This window comes from Camelus ferus, chromosome 3 (genome assembly GCF_009834535.1).
Source record: "Camelus ferus isolate YT-003-E chromosome 3, BCGSAC_Cfer_1.0, whole genome shotgun sequence".
In the NCBI taxonomy this organism is placed as follows: domain Eukaryota; kingdom Metazoa; phylum Chordata; class Mammalia; order Artiodactyla; family Camelidae; genus Camelus; species Camelus ferus.
The window spans coordinates 103,087,535-103,106,944 of NC_045698.1; the positions used below are offsets into that span (position 1 = coordinate 103,087,535).

Here is a 19,410-nt window from a genome sequence, read left to right on the forward strand (position 1 = left end):
ATGTCTCTCTGTGTGTGTTTGTTTGTACTCTGCCTTAGTTTAAACCATCTTCGTAGTTATTAGTAAAGTATTAATAAATGATCTAATCCCACATTTCATTGCAACACAATGAAGAATTCCATGTTTCCCAGAGGTAAGAAGAGCTAGCGAGGCTAATGATTAAATTCTTGGTAGAAAATGCATAGTTGTAAATAGAGGTTTCAGAGGCAGTAAGAAGATTTTATCAAAAGTGTGTCATACAGACTATTTTATAGCAAATTTATATCCTTTTAAAGTTCCAGATAGATGAGAATTTTTCTATGTAGTAGAAAACTTAATACTAATTTTAAAAAGGTCAGAGTTGTAAATAATAACCTCAGTTCACCTGCCAATATTCACATGTGTAAATTAGAAGACATAGTGTTTATATGATATCTGAATGGTTTTACATTCCTTAGCTAGAGTAAACATGGGATATCCATGTCTAGGCAGTGTGTGTGTTTCCACATAGTACTGGGATAATTTTCAGAATTTTTACCATCCTGGTAAGAAAAGCTTCATAAGGAGGTTTAACAGCATAAGAGAAATAAGGTCAATTTACTCTCTGTTCTTTATTCCTCTGAGCTTTACGGTCAGATCTGTATCCAAAGAGCTGAACATGGAGGGAACAACATAAGCTTTCCACAATGGGAAGTGACCCCAACCCTTTATGTTGACACCTGACTTATTACTGATGACATCTGTACTACTCTAAAATGCAAAAAATATTTATATTGTGCCCAACTTGAAAACATCGAGACCATTCATTCCTTCTTCACATCCAGTAGGCTGGCTTCTATGCTTTCATCTGATTCTTCCAGCACTGCATACATTATTTTTAGAACTTGGTTTCCTCATCAGATTTATAAAGAAGATAGTTAATTCAGATTTTGCATCTCAGGAAGTGCTTGGAATAAACTTGATAAAAGAAACTCATTAGTTCTCCCAAAGAGACATCAGAAGGACTTTAATTAAGTCACATAATTAAGTCACCCTGACACATACGATTTCTTATGTTGTAACTTGCAAGTGCAGCAGAGGGTCACCTTGGGAAAGTATTTAGACCAGCTGTTTGGGATAGGTCTTTTCAGATTCTCCATTTGTCATAACCTGGTGATTAAAGAATTAGTTTAAGATGGTGGTACCTAAACATGTTCTCTTAAAAAAAAAGATTATTAGTAAGTCACTAAGAATGAGGGGAAAAAAAAGGAGTGAACCAATGGAGTCTCCTGAAAAGCCCTCATTCTACTTTCTGAATATGTGCCTCACTTAGATGCAGAAGGATGTCTTTGCTAACTCTTATCAGCTCACAAGTTGCTCTAACACATATATAGTCGTCTTTGATATATTTTGCTGATGATGAAATAATCGAGTTCCATCTCAAAAAAGAAAATTCATTCCAGTTCTTTTAAATAAGATGCCTGGAAAAAATACAAGAGAAAAGTTCTCTAAATTAACACGTGTTTAGAGGAACAACCATGTTCCAGAGATATCACACGATGTAAAAGATCACCCCATGTAGGAAGAACTGTGAGAACCAGTGGCCTGGGACTTCAGGCAGCTGAAAAGAGCCAATTTAACATCAGACCAAAACTGAGTTGGATAAATTGGAGGTTCGAGATTTGCAGATACTAACTGCTATGTATAAAATAAACAACAAGTTTCTACTGTATAGCACAGGGAAGTATATTCAATATCTTATAGTTATCCATAAGGAAAAAGAATACGAAAAGGAATATATGGATGTATACGTGTGACTGAAACATCATGCTGTACACCAGAAATTGACACAACATTGTAAACTGACTAGACTTCAATAAAAAGGAAGACAAAGTAAAAACAAAACTGAGTCGGAAAACACAGGGTTCCTTCAAATAATACTAGTAACTATTATTCTAGCTAATGTGTTTTCTTTATCTGAATGTCTTCATTGACCCTCATAAGCACTTCATGAGGTGAGATCTGTTATTTCCAGTTTTGAAAGACAAAACTGAGGCTCAGAGAGGTTAAATCCTCAGTCACATAGCAACTCTCACCTGACCAAAGCTCCCATACCTCTCCTCTGTGCAGTGGGTCCCATGAAGAGCTTAGCAGAAATGGTAACAGCACAAAATATCTCAGGGAGCATTCTTGAGCTCCTCTTTGCACATGTCGAGACTTCACTAAAGGTCGAGGTTGAAGAGGAAACCACAAAACAGTTATATGTGAGATTGTGTGCAAGTGTCTCATAGTCTCAAAATTTGAACGCTCACACGCACCCCTATTACCTGTTCAAGGAATTGAAAGAGCTTGCAAGACTCTTCAATCATCTCAACTATAACCACATTTCATTCAACTCCTATTTTGCCTGAGGCCAGTAGTCCATATCAGAAATGCCCCTGCCATCATGCTCCCAAGACCATCTCCTACTACAGCTAGGAGGGTGATGACTGCCCTGCTCTGGGACTCTTACGTGGGCTGTGAACGAGCAACTTCCTCCTGGACAGGATGACTCTGCTGCTGAGGCCAGTAGCTGGCCAGAGCCTTTGACACGGCAGAGATGTCAACTATTCACTCCCACTGACATTTTAATTCCCTGAGGTGCTTTGGGGAAAAATATCTTATTAGAGATTCACAGTGAACACTTCCATGTTAAAGACTCTGTAAAGTCCAGCAGTTAAAAATTGGTTCAAAATCTGTGGTAGCCAATGCCCTCAAAGATTTTTGGGGGTGAAACAGAGCTTCTTTCCCTCTTCCTTAACCATCTCCACTGTCTCTCCCCAGGTCATGCCGACCTCATCTCTCAGCCAAGTTCATGGTCATGGCCTCCCAACCTGGTCTCTTCACACCATTCCCACTAACTTTCCATTGTTTCTCTCAACAGTGATCTCCTTAAAATATGAACCGTCTCCTTCCTTCACTGCTTAGAATCCTAGATTTTCCACTGCATTAAGGTAAAACCCAAACTCATTTCTAAGGACTCTAAGGCCTGACATTGTCCGATGCTGAGACCACCCCTCTGACGTGGACTTTCATCACTCTCTTCCTCAGTACCTTCCAGCCCCAATGACCCCCTCTCAGCTCCTAAGTGAGCCAAGACTTTCCTGTTTCTGGACATCTGCTACTGCCTCTGCCTGAAATACTGTCTCTGAGACTTTTTCTCACCCCCCCCCCCCTTCAGGTCTCAGGATAGCTATCTTCTCTTCAGACAAAGCCTTTGTTCTTTATAAAATTTTATTTTGTCAGACAAAGGTTTTGTAACCACCTAAAGAGCTATCCTTTCCAGCCCCCTCCTCAATCTGCTCCTGCCCTTCAAAGCAGTTCAAAAAGTGTGGTGTTTGGACCAACAGCATCAGCAACACTTCAGAACTGGTCAGAAATGCATGTTCTTGGGCCCTGCCGCAGACCTGCTGAGTCAGAAACTCGAATGGGGGGTGGAGGTGGCCATCTGTGTACTAATAAGCCCTCCAGGGGAATTCTCCTACATGCTAAAGTTTGCACTATTCAGTGACAGTGTCCTGCATATTTCCTGTGTGTTTATCATGAATTATTGTGATTTCTTCTTATTTAACCAGTTTTGTCCAACTCCCTCACTAGACCCATAAGGACTGTATGGATAGGACTTTAGTCCAGGACCATAGCTGAGGTTAAGTGCTATTTCCTGACAAGGAATACACCTCGGGAAATACTGCTTTAAACAGATCTGGATTAGCCAGTGGATAAACTTCAAGTGCCATCAGCCACATGCCACCAATTTTTCTGTCTGTTCATTTATCATAATTTATTTATGTCTATCATAGGCCAGGCACTACTTCAGATAATACAAATACAAACATGAGCAAGTCTTTGTTCTGAAAGAATTTATAGACAAGTGGGATTAAAAAATAGATAAACACATAATTATGTCATTTTGATAAGCGTTATAGTAAAGTCTAGCAAAGCTCATCAGAAGCATTAGAAATATGCATGCTCTTGTCTTTGAACTAGTTATTCCAGTTCTAAAAGTTAATTCAAAGAAAATAATCAGGGGTGTATATACTGATTTATCTAAGGGATGTTTACCACAGCCTTATTTACACTAGCCAAAAAAAAAAAAAAAAAAAATCAGAAGCAACCTAGATGTAAAAGCATGAAGAATACTTTTTTTCTTTTAAACCCTGCTTACACAGTTCTTTAAAAAATTGTTGTAAAGAATACTTTTTAAATTATCCTACATGTAAGATAGTATACTGAAAAATTCATAATTTCAAAAAATTCTTAATAGCATATGAAATTGTTCACAATATATTGTTAAGGGAAAAACTATAAAATACATTTTTATACAGTATATGTGCTATATATATTTATATACAAATATATAAAACATATATACACACATTTGTATAACATACTTAATACATTGAACATAGGAATATACTTAAACATGTTGGAAATGTGCACACCAAAATATAAATAGAAGTCACCAGGTGGTGTGCTAATGGGTAATTTAAGTTTTCTCCTTTTATGTTTCTTTGTATTTCCAAATTTCCTACAATGCACTATTAGAGAGGAAAATGTCAAGGGCAGTGGGTCAGAGTAGAGGGGGCAAGTAAACCTGCTATGTGGACTAAAGGGTGTCAACACAGAGGAGGTGTCATTGGAGCTGGGACCTGAGAACACATGGGACCTGGTGTCAGGAAGAGGTGTCAGCAAAAGCAGGAGTCAGGAAAGTAGAGCGTGCTTCGGGGACAGGAAGTAGCTAAGCGAGGCAGAAGCAGTTACACAGGGGATTTGCAGCTCTCTACCAAATTTAGCCTACAGAGAGCAATCTGTTTACCTTCACAAAAGAAAACAAAGCCCCATATGGACAGTGGCATTCTTTATTAATCAAAATCAGAGTTTACTTATGCATGATGGGCCACCGTGCTCCACAGGGCTCTCTTCTCAACATTTTTGAAAAGCCCCAGACGGACTTCTGGTTGTGTAAAGGATAATACAAATAAACAGAAATCATACCAAGATTTCACTCTGGCTGGATTATTAGCAGATAACATCAGATGAAAGAGGAAGGAGGAGGACATTCAAAAACATCCTTGTATCTTAGACCCAAAGCTCCCAGTGCCAGAAATCTAAAGGCAGGCATAATCCTGGGGTCTGGCCATTGTCACTGGCCAAGAGGACTGAATGAGCAGTAACACACCTCTTTGATGTTCATTCATCGCTCAGCACCAATACAGAAATTTCAAAGGCCATGATAAGTGGCTTGACAACCTGGAGACAGATGATAAGGTCTCAGCTTCTGATCACTAAACACAGTAACTCCCTTATGAACAGGTGCTACTAATTTTTGTTTTTAAAAGACCTATCTTGTGCTGTCAATCATTTTCAGGTCAATTACATGAGAAACTTTTGACCTGAAGCATACTTAGATCTTGCTAAAATTCAGTTAAGTGTAAATTTGGGGAAAGGTCCATGTGGTTTAAATAGAGGGGATTGCCCTGGGGATGATTTATATCAAAGGTTACAAACTTAAATGTCAACAGAGCAGTGGCAAATGATGAGTTGTCTACCAAAATCAGGACTTGGCTTCTTCTGCAGGAATCAACTTTTAGCCGGGCACGTGATTATGCAGAAACAGTTCCCCAGCCTCCTTCGCTTTGGCAGACAGGCTCAAAGCTCACCAAGCTATTTCTCCTGGGCACATAGCTAACACTATTTCCCAGTCTCCTTCGCAGTTAGAAGAGGCCATGTGACTGGGTTCTAGCCAATGGATTGTGGGTGGAGATGATATACTCCACGTGCTGGCCCATAAAAAACTCCCCAACTAAATTCTACCTCTGTTTCCACTTAATAGGAGATGAGAAAGAAATCCAGGGACCAACCTACAGGAAGCCAGACTGTGTGCACCCTCTGAGTCAGAAACCCTACTTCCAAGAAGCTATGCTACAGAAGCTCTTCATGTGTACATGACAAATGACAAAGAGTCATTTATAGGGCCAGTCACTGTCGCAATGCTTATCATAGTAGAAAATCAGAAACAACTAGAATTACATCCATAGGAAAGGAGTTAAGTATATTCTGGAACATCCATACTATAAAATACAATGCAGTCTTTAAAAAGGTTAAGATGGCTCCATAGGTACTGATGAGGAAAGAACTCTAAGACCTATTGCTGAATACAAAAAGCAAGTTGCAGGATAATCCAGTCCCTGATCCAGCAGATATTTACTGATGGCTTATAGGTCAGGCACTTTTCTAGACATGAGATGAATGAGCAAGAAAGACAAAAACTCTTGCCCTTAAAAGCACAAAGAATGTATATTTTAAAGTCCTAAAACTATATATTAATTAGCAATATACATATATCTGTTTCTCAATGGAAAAAAGATCCTTAATGATACCCACAAAATTGTTTGTGGCAGTGACCTCTGGAGAGGGAAGCGGAGGTTAAAGGAGGGGATAGTAACTTTCTGGTCTATAATCTTCTATGTTGTTTGAATTCTTTTTTATGGGAATACATATGTACATTTGAATTCCTTTCAATGGAATGCATTTCAGTAATGGAACCAAAAACCTGTTTTGTAAAGGCCTCCCTGGAATCCCTTAAGGGCCTCTATGAAGAAGAGTGAGACATTTTTTCTCCTCCTTCAACCAGCACCTTAATCTACTTTATTTACATCCATAAGGAAGATTTTTTTTTTTTTTGATCAAAGGCTTGTGTGGCAACAAAGTTTAAGAATAGCCAACCTTGCTCATTAGTAGAAAATTAAAATACACAAAGGAATAAGGAATAAGGATGAAAACGTCGTTTGGGCCTAACACCAGACTGATCTCAGATCATGTAAGGATTCTGATTGTCCAATTCTTTTATTGCTAAGGCTTCTCTGCCTGTAAAGGACAAGATTTCAGCTTTTCAGACGTCAAATAACACTCAAATAAACATCACAAATGAGTTCAGATGTGAAAAGCACATTTTCAAACAGAAGAGTTTTTGTTTTATTTTAAAATTGTGCTAGCACCTAAAAGATCCCTGTAGTAGTGAAGATAAAGTTAATCTAGTAATGCATTTATCATAGTAAACCTCCAGAACAGAAATACATTACTTCCCTCTGATGGAATTTTAAATCAGCATGAGGGATTAAACAGTATTATCCAGCTGATGGAGAGGGCCTTGGAAAACACAATGGATTATGGGAAGTGACCAACATGTGCGCTACTGTTTGTGTTCCAGGAACTCTTTTTGGATTTCTGTGATTAATATGTCTGATATAATTCTGGGAAGGTGGTATCTTTTCTCCCTTAACTTCTCATTTCATATTTTCAAAAGGTCTGCACAAAGCAGAACCAGGCTTCATGCTCTTCTTTTAGACCATGGTTTACACGATCAGGATTTGAATTGAAGCAGTGGAAGTGGCCTCCCACATCTGCATTTCCTCTTTGAGTGTCTGGCTGACTAGGGGAAAGAGAGCACATTCTCCCTGATGTTAGCACATCCACCGAAATCATGAATTCTGGCCTACCAGAATAATATATAAAATAAAATAATATATCAATGTTGTCTGAAAGAGTACAGAGTAAGTGGACTGAATGGCACACAGAACCCAAAGTCAATCAAAGTCTATTCTTCCTTTCTTTTACATCCCTTCAGTTTGCTCTACATTTGAGTGGTCTCTTCTAAGTTTTATTCTGTCTATATAAAATAAAGCAACTACACAGCTATTTCAGAAAAAAATTGTCTCCCCATCAATTCAGCTTTGCCTGAAATATCTTAACCGTAGAGGCCAGTTTTAACTGCTGTGAGATTTTTTTTTTGTTCGTTTTTGTGTGTGTGTGTGTGTGAATTATCCAGATTGTCTGTTCTCTAGCACTCAGTGATAGGCTATCCCCATAGATCTGTCTTCCCCCAAATACTTCATCCTTCCAACTTCCCCCTTCCCCCACTCCAAGACAGTCCCAGCCTGTGCTAATTGGTAATGTCAGCCACAAGAAAAATCTTAATATTTATAGGCAAAACATGAGATAAAACATACATTTTGAAGGCTTCGTGACTTTTGTGGACTCCTAAGCACTGGACGAACCCAAGCAAGATGAAATCTCTCTCTCTCTTTTTTTTCTTTCTTTCTCTGAGATATTCGAATACTCTTACTTGGTGAATGACTTGATTGCACTGTTTTAGTTTTCCTAAAAATAGACAGTGTAGATGATCATCACTACCCCATGGGTTGTTATAAGCATTAAGTGAGATGATGTTTGTAAACTGTTTCACTCACAGTGCCTGGCACATGGAAAGCTTTACTAAACAGTAGCTATTACTGATGCTGTTATTAGTACTACCAGCAGTACATTTTTATTTTAAACTGAATTAAAAATATAGTAAGATCCAAGACCAAAGAGCAGAAAGCTTCTTGGATCCAGATTTTAGTAAAAATCAGGAATAAACTCCCTAATGAGGCAAATATTTTAAAAAAATGAATGCACTAAGATTACTACCAACCTTACAGAAATACAAGAGATTATCAGAGTATACTGTGAACAACTGTACATCGAAAGCTGGATAACCTAGATAACAAATTCCTTTTACTGACTCAAGAAGAAATAGAAAATCTGAATAAACCCATAACAAAGAGACTGAATCTGTAATGAAACAAAGAAAAGCCCAGAACAAGATGTAATCACTGAATTCTACCAAACATTTAAAGAATTAATACCAATCCTTCTCAAACTCTTCCAAAAACACTAGAGAGGAGGATATACTTCCTTACTCATTCTATGACACCAGCATTACTGTGATACCAAAGCCAGACAAAGGCTTTACAAGAAAAAAATCAAAACCCAACTACAGGCCAATATTCCTTATGAATATTGATGTAAAAATCCTCAACAATATAATAGGAAAAAGAATTCAACAGCATATTACAAACATTATATACCCTGACCAAGTGGATTTATTCTAGGACTTTAAGGGTGGTTCAGTGCCTGAAAATCAATCAATATACTATATACATTAATATAAAGGAATATATGAAGGAAATGAAGGGAAAAAACACATGATCATCTCAACTAGTGCAAGGCATTTGACAAAATCTAATACCCTTTCATGATAAAAATACTCAATAAATTAGGAACAGAAGATATAAAATTTCCTGAACCTAGTAAAAGTCACATATGAAAAACCCATTAACTTAGTATCAATTCACTGGTGAAAGATTGAAGACTTTTCCCCTTAGATCAGGAACAAGACAAAGATATCTGTTTTATCACTTCTATTTAACATGATATTGAAAGTTCTAGCCAGAGCAATTAGGTAAGAAAAAGAAATAAAAGGCATCCAATTTGGAAAGTAAACTGAAAGTAAAAGTTTCTCCATCCATAGATGACATGGACCTAAAAAACTCTAAATGCTAAGGAATTCAGAAAAAAAAAAACAACCCTGTTTTTTCTAATAAATTCAGAAAAGCTGCAGGATACAAAATCAATACATAAAAATCAGTTTTTTTTCTATACATTAGCAATGAGCAATCCAAATAGGAAATTAAGAAAATAAGTCCATTTATATTAGCATAAAAAGAATAAAATTCTTAGCAATTAATTTAGCCATGGAGATGCAAGACATCACACACTGAAAACACAGCTGAAAGAAATTAAAGACCAAAATAAATGAGAAGACATTTGATGTTCATGGACAGAAAGAAACAGTATTTTATAGATGATAGCACTACTCAAATGTGGTACACATACTCAGAGTAATATACAAATTCAGTGCAACTGCTATAAAATTCTAATGGCATTTTTTGGTAGAAATCTAGAAAATGGCTCTAAAATTCCTCTGGACTGTTTAAGTTTTATGAAGAGCCCACAGCTAACATCACACTCGATGGTGACAGTTGGAAAGCTTTTCCTCCAAGATCAGGAACAAGACAAGAATGCCCACTCATCACTTCTACTCAACATAGTACTGGAAATCCTAGCGGGAGCAAATAGGTGAAAAATAAATAAGCGGCATGTAAATCAAAAAGGAAGAAGCAAAACTATGACAATCTTATACTTAAAAAGACCTAAAGAATCCACAAAAAGCTTGTTACAACGAATAAACAAATTCAACAAAGTTGTAAGATACAAAATCAACACATTAAAATCAACTGTATTTCTACAGCCTAGCAGTGTATCCAAAAAAGAAATTAAGAAAACAATTCCTTTTACAATAGCATAAAAAGGCATACTTAGGAATAAACTTTACCAAGGAGGTAAAAGACTATTACACCAAAAACTACAAAATATTGATGAAAGAAATTAAAGAAAGCACAAACAAGTAGACAGACATTTCACATTCATGGATTAGCAGACAATGTTGTCAAAATGTCTGCACTACCCAAAGAGATCTATAGATTCGATATGATCCTCATCAAAATCCCAGTGGCATTTTTTACAGAAATAGAAAACAATCCCCAAATTCGTATGGAACCACAAAAGACCCAGAATAAGCCAAAGACCTCTTAAGGAAGAAGAACAAAGCTGTAGGCATCACAATTCCTGATTTCAAAATATTATACAACACTATAGTAATTCAACAGTGTGATACTGATGTAGTGATAGACACATAGACCAATGGAACAGAACAGAGAGCCCAGAGTTAAACCCACACACACATAAAGACGCCAAGAATACACAATGGAGAAAAAATAGTCTCTTCAACAAATGCTGTTGGGGAAACAGGATATTCACAGAAATATATGACTTGGCAATGTACCCCAAGGAATTGAAAGTGAAAGCTGAAAGTGAAAGCAGGGACTCAGCTGCTTGTACACCAATGTCCATGGAGCATTATTCACAATAGTCAAGAGGTAGGAACAACCTAAGTTTCATGTAGTATACATATACAATGGAATATTATTCAGCTATAAAAAGAATAAAGTTCTGATACATGCTACAACACGGATAAACCATGAAAACATTATGCTAAGTGAATGAAATCAGACACAAATGGACAATTATTTTATGATTCCACTTACATGAAATACCTAGAATAGGCAAATTCATAGAGACAGAAAAAAGATTAGAGGTTACTAGGGATAAGGAGGAGGAAGAAATGAGAAACCACTTCTCAATGGGTATAAAGTTTCTGTCTGGGCTAATGAAAATTTTTGGAAATAGTAGGGGTAGACGCATAACACTGTGACTGTAATTAATGCCAGTGAATTGTACACTTCAAATGGTTAAAATGGTAAATCTTATGTTATATATATTTTATCACAATAAAGAAGCAATTTCATTGTTGAGATTAGTAATACCATCATACTATTACATATACAAAACCATTCAAAAATTTTGTATGCATTATTTAGAAAAGAAAAAGTATTCTGAGTGTTGGAATTTAGATAGATTTTTGGCTAAGACAGCTACAACAGCTAAAATTTAATTGATTAAATTGCCTTCATCAATATTTTAGTTAATATTAATTAATATATACTAATTCTGCCTAATCTATTAATAAAAAGATATAAACATTTGTTAAAAATGAGTGCACTGCTATGAGGCATTAAATTTTCCAGCACTGAGGCTATTCATAAAAAAATTGGATAATCACTCAGCAGGGAGATCCTAGAAGGAATTACACAATGGCAGGATGTTGGGCAAGATGTGAGTCCAAACTGCCTTCCACTTTTAAAAGTCTAAGCTTCTATGAGAACCGGACACAAACAGCACATTCCCAAGGTTAAACCATTTCTTTCTTCCTGAAGCTGTGGCAACCCTTTGGGTTCCATCCAGAACTACTGGTAACAATTCCAGTTCCTGATCTGATGATAACTTCACTGAAAATACTCTGTTATCCACCTCCTGCCTGAAATGTTCAGAGAGCTTTTCAGGTTGCATAAAGTGATTACCTTAAAACAGTTTTTTTTTTAAACTGACATACAGTCAGTTTACAATGTTGTGTCAGTTTCTGGTGTACAGCATAATAGTTCAGTCATACATATATATACATACATTTGTTTTCATGTTCTTTTTCATTATAGGTGACTACAAGAAATTGAAATGGTTTTTAAATGGACCAGAAATGGACCTTAAATGGCCAGATGCCTCTATGAAACTACGTAGAAAAATAAAGTTCTCCTGACTCTGTCTGCCCCCAAATGTCCCTGAAGAGAGCATCCAGGCACGTGACACGATTAGGAAAGGCACGATAAAGGTGCGAACATAATTTCCCCACATGCTGCCAACCTCAAGCACACAGCCTACTTGGAGGCAATTTGAGTAAAAATTGTCATGACTATTGTCAGCATTGTCACTTCTTGGTTTTTTTCCTCCTTGGGACTGTGTCTGATTCATTCTTGATATCACTGACGGCACAAAAATATCACCCCTTTCTGGCATTCAGTCAAAACCTCTCAAGTTAAATTTTCACTCCTCCTAGACTTTCTCCATCCTGAGTTTTCTGTAACAAAGAGAACTGTGAGGAAAGGAGGTGAGTGAGTGGCTCAGATTTAAAACACAGGGGCAAATGGCCCAAAATACAGAGCTGGGCCACAGGAGGCATGTTTAAGTAACAATTCGGAAAACTCAGAATCTAAGCATACACATCTGTGCCTTTCACTCTCTACCTGCTGTCTTGTCTGAAATGAAGATGCTTAAATCCCCATTAGTGGGGCAGGGCCACCCGTCGATGGACATACAGAGCTGGACTCCAATCTGCTTTGTGGGTCCTTAGAAGAGCTGCCAGCTGATGAGAAAACATTCCGGGTGGGGGAATCCAGCATGGGGCAGCAGGAACACAGCTGGCTGACACTGCAGGCACTTACGAACGGCAACGAAAATGCCATTTGATTCGGGGGCTGAGCCAAGCCATCTGGGAAATCTCTCAAAGAAAGTAGTTGGAAATGACATTTCAGCTCTGATTCTCCTAGTCAAGCTTGCACTTTAAGCCAGAGACTCAAAAATAGCACTCCAACTAGATGGTGTCAACCCAGTGACACTTGAATCCCTTTCGCTTTGGTCTTTTGAGAGTGATTTGAGCTCCTCTGGTGATAATAACTCTAGGAACTGAAGGGCACTGGAAACAGGACTCTGTCCACATCTTGTTTCTAGAAAATGGATTACTCTCCTTGCTCTTGACTCTTGGACTTCCTATCACGAGATCTGAACCCGGGGCCTGATGGACAGCAAGGCATGCGATTGGCATCTGCAGAAACCTTGACATCCCACAATGCAGTTCATGATTGGTGTCAGACAAAGGAGTGTAATTAAATGACTGCCAGCCCGATGATAAGGCCAGTTATTACCGAGGTGTAGTTTCCCCGGGCCTAAAAGACTCATAGTGGTGGCACTGAAGCATGCCGGGGAGAAGATAAAATTTAATTAATAATTTCCTTAGAGGCCCACAGTCTATTACAACTATGTTCCTTGCTGTTTTCAGCAATGACCTTATAGCTCATAAATGTTACAGATGCACGCTTGGTCATAGTCTCATCCCCAGGTTCAATTTATGGCTCAGGTTGTCCTGCATAATTAGCTAGACTGAAATGAAGATTTTGAGATGCGACTGCTGGAAAGTCAGAGGCCTTGCAAAAGGCAGGAGTGTGCCTCCCTCCCTCTGCTCAGTCTAATGTCTGAACAGACAGTAGAATTTCCTGCATTAATACTACGCATTGTGGACAAAGCTGAGGATGAAGGCGGAGCCTGCTTCTGAGTTCTAGGGGATACATTTTAGTTTCTGTTAGAACTGGAGAGTCTGGACACTAAATTAAGTAGCTTTTTAGGTATTTCATAGAGTGGCCCAGTCTAATCATTTTAGAAACAAAATCACAAAGAATGATACAATAGGGGAGTAGATTTTTTTTCTCCCACAGTAAAATGCTTGTTCCTTTAGTGCAAAACTACAGTTTTATTTTGGACCTGTTATGTGCCAAACACTTTGTAGACCTATGGGGGAAACAAACAAAAGTCTTAATTATCTCTGGGATCGGTGCCTAACATAAAATCTGGGAAATTGTACTTGTTTAAAAAATATCTGTTGCAGGAATAAATCAATGAATTGACTGTGGGATATTTTATCTTTTGAATCATTGAAATCATGTACAAAATTTCTAGAGTCAGGAAAATAACAATAAAACCAATGAACAATGATCATCTCTCCTTTCCTAAACCCGAGAACCAGCGTTAGTTGACTGCCGATGGTGCCAGGGGTACAAAGGATGCTGTGCTGGTTCAGACATTAAAGGCTGACTGTCCAGTAACAAACGTGACTCCTTCAACTTGCCAGAATAAAACCCAAACTCTATGTAGGACATTTTTGGCCTTTATCTTTGGCATCCTCCCCTCCCCATCCTATGCTAGAGCCAAACGAGATTGCTCCTCATTTCCTCCAAACATCCTATGCTCTGTTCTAGCACCTGATCAGAAGAGAACCTCAAATGCCTGTCGATGTATGAAAAGGAAAGAATTAACCACCATGCTTCCTGCTGCAGACATTTGCTCTGGTTAGATGTTCTTCCCCAGTTGCTGATCCTTTAAAAAAAAAACAAAAAACGCTCTCTTTCTATTCTTCAGAGTCTACCCCCAATACCATCTAGAACACAGTACATTATTGGTATCCACTTTGTTCGTTCATTCACTCAGTCACATATATCTCATCTCATTTAAAACAGTGAAGACGTCACACATGTTGATTGAATTGCACAGAAGGATAGGAATATCTATGGCCCTGGGAGGGTATAGTCTTCGGTGTCAAAATGAATCACCTCCTTCTAATTCTCATCCACATCCCAGACGGTGATGGTGAGACCCGTTAACGCTACTGACAGAACACTTCCTATCTGCTCTGGACTCTGCTGACCTCCTTATATATACAACTACCTCCTCTCACGGCCAGCATCATCATGATGTTTATGTGTTATTTATTATCCCCATGTTACAAGTAAGGAAACAAAAACTGACACACCAGGTAAACGTGCCCCCAAGTTGCACAGCTAGCATTGGCAGTGTCAAGTCAGTCCAGGTGTAAGTCTAAAATTTTGCTCTTCGCCACTGTGTTATGCTATCTCTCTCTTAATTCTCAAACTCATCACGAGCAGATGTGAAAGTGTGTCTACTGAATTACATGCTTAAAGAGGATAACTTGGGCATTACAGTTGCCTGTCTGATGCCAACTATCCAAATGCGTGCAGTCACTTGACCACCTGGATATTTAGTCTGCATGAACACAAACATCTGGATATTTGGAAAATGGATGCATTTCAAATTTTGTCTGAGTGCCTGGCTCCATATAACCCCCAGGCAAGGCATTTTCCCTGAAAGCAGAACATAGTGATTTGAACTGAAAAACAAGACAAAAATGTAAGAAAAAAAGTATATACTGCTTAATTATTACCAATGGAAAAATAAAATTTCCTTTCAATCTATCACATCACAATGTCTCACAGAATCGGTATTGCCCTAATGTGACACTTTATGAAAAGAGTTCCTTTGAACCAGATCAAATTGAAATGAGATTCAAATAAAGTGAGAAGGAAGATGCTATGAACGAAGTGAACTTTGGACCAACCCAGATTCTTCCCATCCACTGCCACAGTGAATCAGAATGTGGATACTGAGGGTCTTAACACTGTTGCTTCAAATCCAGATAAAGATACCATTCTGAACCCTCTTTACATTCAGAGAATCTCAGTTTCAGGATTAATCTAGCATGCTCAGGATGCAGAAGTTCCCCCTAAGGCAGCTGCCTCTGGCATACCCATGATCTTGCCGTGACTTACAAAGTGACAGTCCAACGAGACGGCTCACAGTCCTAGATACTTCAGCCTGACTTATCAATGACTACCTGACTCCTCCAATTCTTAGCTGAATTTTGGTTTGCTCTCACCTTACCTTGATTTTTCACTCATTGCACAAAACACACTGCAACGAAGGGCATGGGAATCCTCCAAATCTAACACTGCAAGAGTTGTTTTATATCTTGCCCACTTTGTTTTATAGAGTTGATTCGTAGTTTTCCAATCTGTGCTTCATGTATGGTGACCACCTTGGTTTCTGAACTCCCTTGGTTATTTCTCTAAATCAAATGCTTGATACAACTGAGGAGACTTGGGGTGTGTGTGTGTGTGTGAGAGAGAGAGAGACAGAAAAGGAAGGGAGGAAGAAAGAAAGAGATAAAGAGAGACGGAAGAGGAGGCAGTGTGGATAGGAACATGGATATAGGATAATTTATCAATATAGAAAAAATTCCTTAAAACTGTTGCCACAGATTCTGACTCAAATGCAGCTTTTAGGAAATTTCCCCCAAAGATGCAAAAAGTATGCAGGTATAGTAAGTATTATGACGATACTGACTAACTGGAAACAACCAAATGTCTAAGAACAGAAGCTCTGTTAAATAAATCAAGGTACATTTACAGAGTAGATTATTATACAGAAAAGTCTTGTGATAGAGGAATACTTAAGACATGTTTGTAATCTGTTTCTGTGACAGCTGGACACATGGCCATGGTCCCGTCCCCAACTTTAATTTATAACCCAGGTACAGTGAATCATCAACCAGGCTGAAATTAGGATTTTCAGATGTTATTGCTGGAAATGTTACGGGCTCTGTATAAGGTGTCGTGTAGGACAGTATAAACCCTCGCTTTGTTAAAAATATATATGCATGTGGAATAAGGAAACAGACATTTCCAAGAAAATGTTCACAGAACTTATCTCTGAGTGCTTTAAGGATCCCTTGTTTCTGACCTATCATTTTCTCTTCAATTGTTGATTAAATAGCATAGATTATTTAAACTTTTTTCCACATATGCTTTCCTGCATTTTTTTTCTTGTTTTTCACAGGCCACAGTTTTTATAGTCAGTGAGAACCATGCTATTTTAGAAATAATGAATGTCAGAGTCTGTAGTTTTAAAAAACACTCATTGAACACAAAAGAAACTTCTCAAAGGTGGGTGCCTTTCTTTGCAACTGTCAACAGACATAGGATTGCAGACAACACACATGCTCATCCCCGCAATGATTTCCAATGAATAGGAGACGAAGCCTCCGAGGGGCTTTAATCACGAAGCATCACTTCCACCCCAGGGCTCTCCAGGAATTTTGTCTTTATCTGGCTGGGGGATAGGAAGAGTAAGAAGCTGCGCTTCTGCTTTAGTGATCACATTAGTAACATCGCGAGAGCACCAGGGAGAAATAAGACAGGAGTGTGCAGATGCATCTTCCTGAGTGTGCCCTTTTGTGTCTGTGTTTAGCAGGTAATTCCTGGATCTGCACAATTTGTCCCACAAGGGAAGATGATGTCCTGCAGTGGTGAAGGGTTGATGAGGATACCTCAAAACCTCTGAAGTCGAGAACAGGCTGGTTAAAAATGCATCCTTTCACTCTTTAAATGGAAATAAGAAAACAGAATGTTTCAATCTAATTTTCCCCTGACACTGCATCCAACTTCCAATTTTGTCTGTATTATGAAACTACATGCAAAGAAGTTTTTCTCAATGACAAGCTATCTATCTATCTATCCATTTATTTACCCACCTACCTAAAATTCCACATGGAATCTCTTAACTACAACGAAGAAGGTGAGAAGTTTAGTCTTTTGTCTCCTAATAGAACGAATTTTGATGCATTTGTATAAGAAAAGTAGTCATTATTTTCTGTCAAAGATGTTTCCATATCACCCTGAAAAACTGCTATAAATGAAAACTCTTCGAGACCTATTTTAATCAAGTAAGAAACATACTAGTACTAGTAACACCAATAGAAAGTTAATTCAAGACATGCCCCCTTGGAAGTAGTGAACATTTCTTCCACTACAATCTTATTTATCCTCTTTACATCTTCAGTAAGTATCACAACTTCAGGAGAAGGCAAACCAGAATTAACATCAATTCAGAGTTAGAATTCTAAACACATACAATGTAACTATATATCAGTTTTAAATTTACTATTAAAGTGCTAGATCAGATTGACAAACATAGCAACACAATTTATTTTCTCCTAGATTTCAGTTCTTAAGAAGAATGAGTGCCAAATAGACATTAAGACGCTGTCTGTGTTTAGATTAAGGTAAGTATCTCCACCTCATGAAAGAAGGTTCCATTACTTTAACTTTATAGAATACCAATTTCCTGTTGAGTTCAGCCTTAAGAATAGTGACAAGTTAGAATCATGAAATTTAAGGACTGGATGCACGTAAGTTAGAAATACATTCAGAAATGAATAAAAGAGGATGAAGAATCAACTTGTGGAACCCAGGACTGCAAAGAGAGAAGCACACAGAAACTGAAAAACACCCACCTGTGCACAGAATACTTTTGAGAACTTCCTCCTATTGGCCATTTCTGACCTTTCGGATGACCCTACAACAGCTCCCAACCCCACTCCCTTTCTCTCCACTTTTCTGTGGCACAGGCTTCCGTAAACACTACTTTGAATGCATCATTGTGGTTCACCCAGGTTGTCAAGTTAAGTGCTCCCTGAGATAGTCAGTCAGGTATCAGTTAGGAAGTTGGCATCTTCCTGTTTATCCCACATCCTGATAAGGAAGATGTTGCCATTTCCTGAAACCCCTGGTTGGCACAGTGCTTAGTCTACCCAAGGAGCCGCTGATAACCACTGCCAATTTGCTGCTCTCTGGGGCCCGGTCACTTACAGGCAACTGAAGATATCTATGTTACCCTCTGCTTTCTCCCAGCTCTTAGTTAATAACTCTTGACTTTTTTTCTTTTTTACAACTTGTTTTATCCTTCATCCATGGTAATGCTTCTCAATGTCATTCAGAGAGGGGTGATTGGGTTTGATGCTTCCTCTCTCTCCCCACAGCCCCCCAAGCTAGCAGAGCAAAAAATGAAGACACAATTGAGTATGATGTAACCTAGCAAGTTCCTTCTTATTACAGATCAGTCTTTAGAGAAAGAGAAAAGATTCCTGAGAGCAATGTAAGAATAGGACCTCTACAATTCTCTTTAATTCAACCATCTCAGGGAACTTTTATGATCAAACTAACAATGACTCGTGTTATTTACTTAATGATTATTCCAACCCCAGCCCCATGCAAAATACTTTCTAGGGTTTATCTTAACAAATCCCCATTTATCTTAACAAATCCCCATTTTGCAGATGAAGAAACTAAAGCATCAGGAGGTTAGGGATTTGCCCCAAGGTCACTGGGCTCTTTAGTAGTGGATCTAGGATTGAACTTTAGGTTTGTCCAAAATCAAACAAATGAAAATAGTGCTTGTAATCACTCAGTTATTTTCTTTCCCACGGCCTGTGTTGAGGGTTGCAAACTCAAATGCCAGGCAGGTAACTTCCATGAGCAGAGCAGGCTGGGAGGGGACTGGGGTAGCCTGGAGTTCTCAGACATGATCTACGGGAGGGTAGCCGCTGCCCGACTCCAGCTACCTGTGGCCAAGAAGGATCTATGTGTTCACTGTGGCCAGAGGATCAGAGTTTTCAAG

At 38.4% G+C, this 19,410-nt stretch overlaps 1 protein-coding gene across 8 annotated transcripts in view; it reads right to left on the bottom strand.

Annotated features, from left to right (window-relative positions):
• The window catches only part of PPP2R2B (protein phosphatase 2 regulatory subunit Bbeta), a 424,375-nt gene that overhangs the window by 160,463 nt on the left and 244,502 nt on the right, over positions 1-19,410 (bottom strand). The gene's annotated exons all lie outside the window — the stretch shown is intronic.